Source organism: Cryptomeria japonica, chromosome 4, assembly GCF_030272615.1.
Source record: "Cryptomeria japonica chromosome 4, Sugi_1.0, whole genome shotgun sequence".
NCBI lineage: Eukaryota > Viridiplantae > Streptophyta > Pinopsida > Cupressales > Cupressaceae > Cryptomeria > Cryptomeria japonica.
The window spans coordinates 605,530,052-605,542,210 of NC_081408.1; positions in this window are offsets into that span (position 1 = coordinate 605,530,052).

Below are 12,159 nucleotides of genomic sequence, written 5' to 3' on the forward strand. Positions count from 1 at the left end.
TAATTTATTGGGATTCATAGTCATGTAATCAGTCCTTGGAAGTTTTTATCAGATAATTAAAAAACTCAGAGTGAAAATGATTAATCAAGCTCTCATATACAAGCTCAGAATTATTAATTTTGAACAACTCCTCCATAATTTTGAACAAACTTTACATTAGGTTTCCTCTGATGAAGCCAGTTTGGTCCACTTCTACCTGTGAATATACTGCATCAAGTATGAACTGATTTTAATGGTAACAACTCTAAAGCTCTCAGCTTTCTACTAGATTGAATGTTTCTATTTTTTATGGCTCCTTACTGTTTTTCTCAAGGTTTCTCTTCATTGTACTGAGCTCTTCCTCCAAATTCCTCAATCTGAGACTTGTAGGTTCATAGTCTGACTTCAAATGTGCAGCTTGGTAAAAAAAATACATCTCTCTTCAAGATTATTCCTAATGGAAATACCCCCAATCCTCATCAGTTCTAGACCTAATAGCATCTGATAGAAAATTCCCTGAAAGGGTTGAAGTTCTCTGAAAAAAAGCCAATAAATCAATGTTATCAGTCCTCTCAATTTGCAATATATATCAGCTGGGCCAAATACCATGTTTGCACTTGCTGCAAGAACACTGCTTGGAGTATTCGTCATAGAGGCATTAAGTCATTCTTAACAGTATCAATTCATTTCATGGAACAATTTTTGAACCTTGAGAAATTTGCAGACAGAAAGGCATTCCTTGTGTGAGAGTTGAGAATGTGCCTGCATGTGTGCAGAAAACTGGCATCAACTAAAGTATCCTTGGTAGATGGTTAATGTTGGAAAATATTGATTAGCAAAAAGCTCAGAATATAATTATAACAGATCCAAAATATCCCCAATCCAAAATTTCCCATGATTGGGGATATTTTGTTGTTAGATACTAAAGAGAAAATGCAGTCAATGAAGCAAGTCTCAAGCAATTCTGAACTGAAATCCATATGAAAACCTAATGAAGGATGCCATTATAGGAGCATTTAGACTTAAAGAGGCTACTTGATGGATTGCAAATCTTACTGTAAGGTATATGTGGACTGCTTTGGAGAGTAAATCATGATTAGACCATGCAGAAGGCGGCAAACCCTAATAAGTTCAAAGAATTTACATAGATTTAATTTGTTGCCATTAGCAATCTACACAAGATATTTATTCCAGAGACTAGCCACAGTAAAACTGTGGGCTGCAAAAATTGTTACATTCCTCTGTAATGTCCCTGTCTAAATATTTAGGACAAATAACTTTAAGATTTGCAATAGTTTTGCAATACTTAAAACTAGATAATACAAATTTAAATTCCATTTCAAATGTTTGCACTCATTGATAATTTAGATTCAAACTGGGTTACAAATATAAAATAGAATGCAGAACCTTTCTTACATTCAATAGGACTTTAATACATCACAAAATGCTGCTACAACAACTTTAACAAATTGTAGATATGACAAGGAACTCATACCAATAAGGTAGACAGAAAAGGGGAGTTTGAACATGCAGTTCCAAAAAGAGGATAGCGAAAAATGTTGGGGAAAGGACTCAAACTCGGTACCATGTTTAAGGTATGCTTGCACCACCAACAACAATAGGATATAAGTACTCTAAGTAGAAGAGATGAGTAAAATATTAGAGATGCATAGGAATAAGTACTCTAGGTAGAAGAGATGAATAATGTATGTAGTTATTGAGGAAGTTATGAAAATGCAAATTGAGTAAAAAGTATGAAAAATCAAATTGAGTCAAAAAGGTACGAAAAATCAAATTTAGGCAAAAAGGCATGCCAAGAAAAGGAGCTCTATAATATCAACAATTGGCAAATAGTTAGAAGATTGGACATGCTTCAACACTTAGAGACTTTGGGGACCTTGGATAGACAAAATGGGGAATTGGAGGAAGAACATATACACAAAATCAAACAAAGGAAGACACAAAAAATAGGAAATTATTACAAAAACGGGACATTACAAGTTTGTCTTACTCAATTTTTTTTTCCCTGAATCAATTTAAAGTTTGGATGCTCCAAAATCTGCAGCCCTTCCCAAGTTGCATCTTCAATAGGAAGGTTCTTCCACCAAATCAAATATATAGTGATGTTTTTACCTCTCAACTTCTCTTTCATAACCTCCACAATTGCATTATGAACTAGAATAAATTTGCCTTCTTGAATTAATGGAGGCAACTCAACTGATGGTGCAAAATGTTTTCCAAGTGCTCATTTGAGACAAGACATATGGAAAACATTAGGGATCTTACTTTATGCAGGCTGCTCCAACTTGTATGCAAATTCATGAACTACTTCAGAGTTTGTAAAGTTTGTAGAAACGAGGTTTGAGTTTATCTAGTCCACTTGTCTTCAAAGATGATTATTGGTAGGTTTGCAACCTTACAAACACCATTTCTATAATCTTGAATTTTCTCTCCATTATATGATGGTCTACCTACAACTTTTGTTGATTTCACACCTACTACGGATTATCCTTGAGTGATTTCAAGATGCCTTGGTCTTTCTTGATCATATCACCCACTCTTGGAACCCTATAGTCAATGAAAACAAGGTCAACAAAAGTTTGGGATCCATACTTGTATAAGGCCACGAAGGGTGTCATCCTATTAAACATGTGGTAAGTAGTGTTATAACAATGCTCTCCCAAATGAAGCCATTTGATCCATGGCAATAGATGACCAACATATAACTTTTCAAATAAACTTCCACCCATTTGTTCACAATCCCAATTTGTTCATCCATTTGGGGGTGGTACTTAGTGTTTGGTCTGAGCTTGATTCTTACCAAATGAAAGAGCTCTTGCCAAAGCAGGATAAAAATATTGACTCTATCTATCACTCACAATATTCTTAGGTGGTCTATGAAGCCTAAGCACTCCCTTCAAGAATAGGTTAGCCACTTATGGTGTCTTAACATATGAAGAAATAGAAAAATAAGTGTGCATAGTTCATGAGCCTATCCATAACCACTTATATGCATTCCTTACCTTGGTTTTTAGGAATTTTAGTGATGAAATACATCGAACTACTTTCCCACTTTTTCTCTAGAATAGGTAAGGGTTACAAGAATCTTGTTGAGAATGTTCTCTTTATTTTATTTCACTAAAAAATTGTACATTCTCCAATGTGTCTTAGGATATCATCATTGAGTCATTTCCATATGAATCTCTCATTTATTTTCTTATATGTTTTGAAATATCCAAGTTGTCCTCCAAAGGGAGTATGGAGTATCATGAACAAATTTCAAAATATTTCCCTTCATTCTTGATTTATGCACTAAATAAATTTCTTCTTCTTTTTTTTAATAGAGAATGGGTTAATTGAACACAGGAATCTCTCATCCAACATCTTCTCTTCCAAAACATTTGTCACAAACTCATTCTTAGCATATTATACTATGATTTTTATTTTCTAATTAGCAAAAAAGTTAGCTATTGGTGACAACATTTTTCTTTCCTTTAACATAGTCAATGTCAAAACCAAATGCTTTAAATTCTTTTACCCACTTTTGTTGATGCTCATTTAGATCCTTGTGGCTAAGAAAGTACTTCAAATTATTGTGATCTACTTTGACCACAAATCAAGTACCAACCAAGTAGTGTCTAAACATGGTCAACACATGTATAATGTCCAATGTCTCCTTGTCAAAAATAGATAATTTCTTATTCCTTCCATGATTTTACAATTATTGATGCCTCCTTTAATCCTCTCTCCATATGCATCACACTCCAAGACAAATGAAAGGGGGAAAATCAAGAATAGATAGCATGAGGAAAAAACTCATTACCCTTTTCATTTTATAAAAACTCATTACCCCTTTTCATTTTTAAAAAACTTCTGGTACTTCTTCACTCCAATTGAAATATCTCTTCTTTACATTAGATCAACTAAGGGGGCAACCAATTGAGATAATCCTTCAACAAACCCTTAATAGTAACTACAAAGGAAAATAATCCTTGTAGCAAAATTTGAGTCATTAGTGTAGGCCAAATTAAAATGTCTTTGATCTTTTCCCATGTCCTCAGTATAAAATTTATGTAATCACAAACTCACACCTAGACTCTTTCAAAACAAGAGTTTGAGCCTCCAAAACCCATAACACCTCATCAAGGTGCTTTAAGTTCTCATCCCAATCATTTTTGTAAATAAAAATTTCATTAAAGAAACCAAGGATATATTGCCTCAATTTTTTAATAAACACTTGGTGCATGCATACTAGAAGGTTGTGGGGATCATGTGGGGATCATGCATGGATCAAGACACTTCATGCTTATAGATATCTCTAAAGAAAACAACAATCTCATGCGTTGGTTCTTCAAGCTTAAGAAGTTTTACAAAGAAATCTAAACCTTGGTCGCTCTCCATAGGATATCACAAACTTGAGAGGTTTTGGGTAGCTATAGATATCTCTCCTTACAAAGTTGTAGATATCTCCCAATATTCTAAAAGACCTGATAGAGCCTAGAAAACTCTTAAGGTATTTGAAAATATCTCCATGTGATATTACTTTTTTTGTGGGTCATTAAAAATTTTAACAGATATATATGAGCTCTAAAACTTCTCCCTCTTCTTGAAATGTGCCATGCATAGAAAAACAAGTCATCTTCATGCCTTCATATCTCAACATGTCAACAAGATCAAAGATAAAACTCAAAATACCCCTATATCTAAACCCTTAACTCAACCCTAACTCAAACTCAAAAAACATGAGTTTTCAAAACAAGACTTCCCCAAAAAGGTGTACATGATATTAGAAGAAAAAAATTAGATGGTATAAAACTCAAAAGTATGACATGGAATATCAAACCTTTTTAAACACCCTTATAAGACTATTTAAGTCCAAATGCTAAAATAAATCAACATTCTCTTGGGCTATATAACTGCTCTTTATCGACATTCTTTTTCTATGTGATTTTTTGTTTGTTTCCCTTCATTCTTTTTTGTTTGATATTTTTGTTCTAAAGCAATTACTTTTGGAGACCATCTTTTTCTTTTCTTTTCATTTTTTCCCTTTTCTATTTTCATTGAGTTTGGTGTTTGAATATATTTTAGGATGTGACACACCTTTCAAGGTTGTTTGTGATGATGTCATGCTACCTCATTAGATTGTTAAATCTTTTAATGATTCCATACTAATTTTGGCACGATTTTTTGGTTTCCTTGATCCCCAATCTCTAACATTTTGTACTAACTTTCTTTTCAGATCACTTGGTTGGGCCTCCTTATTAGGCCTACCCCTTTTGAATATACATTGAATAGTCACTCTAATCCCCAATCTCTAACATTTTTTCTTCATTAATTATTTTTTGATATCTTGATAAAGCTTCCTTTATCAAGCCCCACCTACCCCTGCTTTGAGTATAATTAGGTATTATTCTTGACCCCTAATCCTTGATCTATATTATATTATACACCTTTGGTGGGATTGAGTTGTTAGAATTTCCCTTTATGGTAGACCAATTAGGTAGATGGCATTTGGTATGATCGGACCTTGTTTCCTAATATGTTATATTCTATACCTTCAACAAGATTGGGTTGTCAAAGTTTTTCATGGTGGTTTATCATTTTGACCAAAATTTATGAAGTATGCTCAACCCCCAATCCTTGATATATTATACCCTATACCTTTTAGCAAGTTGAGGATGCCTAGATACTCTAGTTTTAATGATTGTAGGATAAGAGTTTTGAAGTCTTCCCAATCCCTGAAGCCTTGATGATGGTGTTCTCTTAAGAGGTATTTGGGCCTAACATATTTCTATACATAGACAAATCTATGCATTGTCATAGTTTTGGAGTTTCCTTTCTCCTAATATTTGGTTGAAAAAAATCCTTCTAGGGTCTCAAGCTTTGACATGCTTCATGTAATACTCTTTAGGATTTAGAGTTTCAAAGTTTTGTTATTTGTTTTCAATTATAATCCTTCCTAAAGTTCAATCTTGATGATTCTTCAATAAAAAATGTCATTTTAGGATTATAGATTTAGAGTTTCTTTATTTTGGTACCTAGGTAGCATCCCTTTTGAAGGCCAACCCCAACATACTCCAATTGAATATGCTTTGGAGTTTAAGTTTTCAAGTTCCACTATCGAGTATCCAATTAGTGAGCATTCTTAATTCTGACTTAAACATGTTTCAAAGATACTAGTCATACACTATTTTCAAGTTAGACTTCCCAACCCCAAAGTACTCTTTGGAAGGCATCAAGGGTCTATGAAATTTGATACTCCTTGAGATGCTCATTCCTTAAAATTCTAGAATGGCTATATTTTTAGGTGCTTGAATATAATGATGTATAATAAAAAAAAATTGAGATGTTAGATTTTATTGTAAGTTAAGTTAATTAGAATTGGTAATGGATTTCTTATGTTATTGGATAGATTGATTATTAAACTTTTTTTTTATATGGATAATAGGGCTACATGATTTGTTGGTCCTAATCATCTATTAGAAATAAAGTGCATTATATATTTATTCATCATCCAAGATTATGATATTTTTAACCTAATTATTGGAAATTATTTCTTATGTCTAATCATCCTTAGACATTGCATTATTTCCCAAGTATGGATTTCAGAGGGCTTTAATTGCTTAATCTTTGTAAACTCAAATTACTAGCTATGGATTAATCCTAGACTAACTTGTTAATTTGTAAAATATAAGTCACCTCTATAAAATGAGTATCACTCATTGTTAAGGGTTGTTAACATTTGGGTGCCAATGAACTATTCAATTTTCAATGCGGGAATCCTATTGGAGATTATATTCTACTCATCTATTCAATAAAATGATCATGCATGCTATATTTGAATGCTCTCAAGAATGGTGGTGATTTGTTTAATTTATTCTCTTTAAGAGTGAAGAGTGTGGTGAGATATATCTTAATGTGCTTGTAATAGAGTTATGTTTTGAATCAATACACAGACCATAATGGTTCAAATTCATTCAACTTGAAATATCTTTACATTCTGATTTCCATAAGATGCTTGCACTAATGTTGTGGATGATTGTGTGAATAATAGTAATTGTAATATCGGTTTATTTGATTTCATTAGATTGTTTAAAGATAAGAAATAAAGTTAACCTTATCATTGTCTATTCATTTTATTGTTCTTTCAATTTTAGTTTATTTCTCTACACCTTAACCTTATTTTGATTTTGTTGTAGCTTGATAGCTTTAGAGTATATTTTAAATAGATTAGCTTAAGCCCTAGAGTATACTTATAATACATTAGTTTAATCTTTATGATATATTTAGAATAGATTAGGCTAGTATAGAATAGGCTAAATAGGTAGTTCTTCACCTTAGCTTCAAATATCTAATCTCTATCTAGAAAATTCTAACCATACATCTATAGATATATATTTTGATTTGATTCTACTAGTAAAGGCCCCTTTTTAAACAAAACACATAGACTACTTAGTTGTTCCAACATGATAAAGACCTATCTAAAAAAGAACCTTTGAGAAACTGACTACGCAAGGATCTGTCAACTTTTCAAGAGAAGTAGAGTGTCTATTGCTCTACTTGAAGTTGGTTGTGATAGAACCACCATCAACAATATTTGATTCTCAATCAAATTATTGCAGTAAATTCAATGACCAAACCAAGTGATAAATATCAATTTATTTTCCAAAATAATGGTCAATCATTTACCCATTTCCACATGACTATAAAATTCAAACAAATTCCAAGGTTTCAACTCTTGCAAGTCTAGTTGCCTATTGAGTAGCATAGTTTGTGAAACTCAAAGAGATAACTCATTTGTAGAAAATATCTTTAACTGGATGTCTCCTTGGGCACTTATGAATTTAAAAAAAAACATGCAAGTAATAAATGGCGATAGAATTATATCTTAGAGAGTTCATTTTCTATATTTTGTAGTATGATAGTAATGAGAACTCCATAAGTCTTGGAGCACTTTAATTCATTGAAAAATGATTTTTAATGGTATTTTTCTTAATACATGTGGATGCCTAGAGTTTGGAGAGGGATTATTAAGTGAGTTCAATTGTTAATATCCTATCTCTCTACTATTTTGATGTGTTATTTTCTTAGTTCAATATGAATTTATAACTCACAAATAAGACACTAGACCTAGAAACTTATGACTCACCCTATAATTAAAATAAATGCATATTTCATCGACAGTTAAGGAGTATGTAGAAGTTTATATGTATTTCATGATTCAGTGATTCATCAATATATATAATTATCCCAAAGTATTTTATCCTTGATGAGAATTATGTCTTGCATACCAACATCTTGTTGTTATTTGATGATGCCTTCATCATCTTGATAGAGGTTATATATGCAATAGGTTAGTCCTCAATCTAGAGATAAATCTTTGGCCCAATTGTACATTGAATATTAGTATTTTATTTTTAATTTTTTAATTTTAGGTTGTTACTAATCCTATTCATGGTTCTTCTAGGAGAATACTAGGTGATTGTACGGATCTGTGTCACACTTTAGGCTAACAATGCCTATTCCGACTAGAAGCGTTCCAACTAGAAGCATTTCGGTTGGAAGTGTTCCAGCCGGACCGATTTGGCCCCATTCGGTAGCCACGTTGCGCTCTCGTGGCAAGGGGTTTCCGACCGGAAACCCCTTGCCCTATATAGGTGCCGAAATCCGCCCAGGCCGCTCATTTTGCATTGAGCGGCTTGGAGTTAAGCAGGAGGGCACAAAAAGTCTCAGAGATTCGGTCGGAATGGTTTTGACAATACCTTCTTTTTTTTTAATGTATTTATTTTAACATATTAATTTATATATATATATATATATATATATATTTAATCGTTTTTAATAGAAAATTAGTTTTTTCTAAGTTTTTAATTTTTAATTTTTTTTGTATATATTGTATCATATTAGTTTAGAATATTAGAAAATAAGTACACACATACATATGTAAATACATAGACAAACATACACATACATACCTACATACATACATACAAACCTACATACATACGTACACATACATACATACACCTACATACACATACATACAAGCCTACATACAAACCTACATACAAACATACACAAACATATATACCGACCTACATACATAGATATAAAATAATTATATGTACACCTTACGGCATACACATACATAAAAATACATACACATACATACCTATGTCTACATACATACATACATACATACACAAATACATACGTGAATATATACATAAATATACATAAAATAATTATATACGCCTTAGGACATACATACACCTCAAGACATGCTATGAGGGGTCGTGTGTGGTCCTGAGGGGTCACACACATACCCCTCAGGACCAACCCCTTAGGACCACACACGACCCCTCATAGCATGTCCTGAGGTGTATGTATGTGTATGTATACATCCTAAGGAGTATATAATTATTTTATATGACCCCTTAGGACCACTAAAGGCCCCTTGCTACACATGTGCACCCCTTAGGACCTATTATGACCACATAACCAAATGGTTTCGCAAGGGGTCATATGTGGTCCTAAGGGGTCACATAGGACCACTTAAGGCCCCTTGCGACACATGTCCACCCCTTAGGACCTATTAGGACCAAATGTTGTCGCAAGGGGTCATATGTGGTCCTAAGGGGTCACGCATGTGTTAGAACACATGTGTGACCCCTTAGGACCACTTAAGGCCCCTTGCGACACATGTACACCCCATAGGACCTATTAGGACCACAAAAGACCAAATGTTGTCGCAAGGGGTCATATGTGGTCCTAAGGGTCACACATGTGTTCTAACACATGTGTGACCCCTTAGGACCACTTAAGGCCCCTTGCGACACATGTGCACCCCTTAGGACCTATTAGGACCACAAAAGACCAAATGTTGTCACAAGGGGTCATATGTGGTCCTAAGGGGTCACGCATGTGTTCTAACACATGCGTGACCCCTTAGGACCACTTAAGGCCCCTTGCGACACATGTGCACCCCTTAGGAGCTATTAGGACCACACAGGACCAAATGTTGTCACAAGGGGTCATATGTGGTCCTAAGGGGTCACGCATGTGTTCTAACACATACGTGACCCCTTAGGACAACTTAAGGCCCCTTGCGACACATGTGCACCCCTTAGGACCACATAGGACCAAATGGTGTCGCAAGGGGTCATATGTGGTCCTAACAAATGTGTGACCCCTTAGGACCACTTAAGGCCCCTTGCGACACATGTGCACCCCTTAAGACCTATTAGGACCACATAGGACCAAATGGTGTCGCAAGGGGTCATATGTGGTCCTAAGGGGTCATGCATGTGTTCTAACATATACGTGACCCCTTAGGACCACTTAAGGCCCCTTGTGACACATGTGCACCCCTTAGGACCTATTAGGACCACAAAAGACCAAATGTTGTCGCAAGGGGTCATATGTGGTCCTAAGGGGTCACACATGCGTGACCCCTTAGGACCACTTAAGGCCCCTTGTGACACATGTGCACCCCTTAGGACCTATTAGGACCACATAGGACCAAATGGTGTTGCAAGGGGTCATATGTGGTCCTAAGGGGTCACGCATGTGTTCTAACACATGCGTGACCCCTTAGGACCACTTAAGGCCCCTTGCGACACATGTGCACCCCTTAGGACCTATTAGGACCACATAGGACCAAATGGTGTTGCAAGGGGTCATATGTGGTCCTAAGGGGTCATGCATGTGTTCTAACACATGCGTGACCCCTTAGGACCACTTAAGGCCCCTTGCAACACATGTGCACCCCTTAGGACCTATTAGGACCACAAAAGACCAAATGTTGTCGCAAGGGGTCATATGTGGTCCTAAGGGGTCACACATGTGTGACCCCTTAGGACCACTTAAGGCCCCTTACGACACATGTGCACCCCTTAGGACCTATTAGGACCACATAGGACCAAATGGTGTCGCAAGGGGTCATATGTGGTCCTAAGGGGTCCTATGTGGTCGCAAGGGGTGCACCCAAAGTACGACCTATTAGGACCACATAAGACCAAATTAGGACCCATTAATTAATTTGTACATATGCAAAATTGTGAATTAATTGTAAATTAATTTGACTTAACTTGGGGTCTTAATTTGACTAATTTTCAAATTAATTATTGTATATGCAAATATATGTAGTTGTAAATTAGAAAATATTGAAATTTAAAATTAAATTTATAGTTGTTTAAATTTCTTTTGTGCATAGATCTCTAGAAATTTATCTTAAATTTGTCTTTATATCTAGAAAATTTTAAGTCAAGTATGCATTTATGATGTTTAAATTTCTTTAAAATCTATATATCTAATTTCTTTAATTTACATGTTTTTAAATATGTTTAAAATTATTTAAATGTATGTAGACATTTTTAATTATTTTTTAATGTGTACTACATACATGCACATGTGCAGATATATATATATATATATATATATATATATATATATATATATATATATATATATATATATATATATATATATATATATATATATATATATATATATATATATATATATAGTTCTACATTATCCACTGAACATCATTTCTGACGAGCCTGGATTATCATGTTTATCTACAACTTCGTGTACATGTGTATTTTCAAGTAGATTAGATTTAAATAATAATGAATGTTTAAATAATGTACATGTTCATGTTCATGTGTAATTTATATTGCAGGCGCAGGGGGCGATGTTTGAGGATTTGCACATTGCCACCGACCTTGTTCATCATGAGACACAGGTACATACATTATAACTTTAAATTAATTGAATCTTAAATATTTAAGTTCTATTTTTAAAGGGTTAGTTTGCAAGTTATGAATATATGAGTACACATGTATATCTAACAAAATTTCAACATTGCAGGATGCATCACTATCACGCAGGTTGAGCTCCTCATCACATAGACATCCTAGAATCCTGCATGCACATGGTGGTGATGTTAGAGACTCTTCACAAGTATGTTTGTCTACGTACAAATGCTCATAATCTATGTTACTTAAATTTTTTTACTTTAGTACATTCAAATTAAATGTTTAATGTATGATTTTATGTGTGCATACTTCTGCAACAAAATTCAATAGGTAAATTAAACTTATTAAAAAAATTTAAAATACCCCTTTTTAGAGATCGAAGTCACGATTTTACTCATATAATTTTTTTAATGTTTTG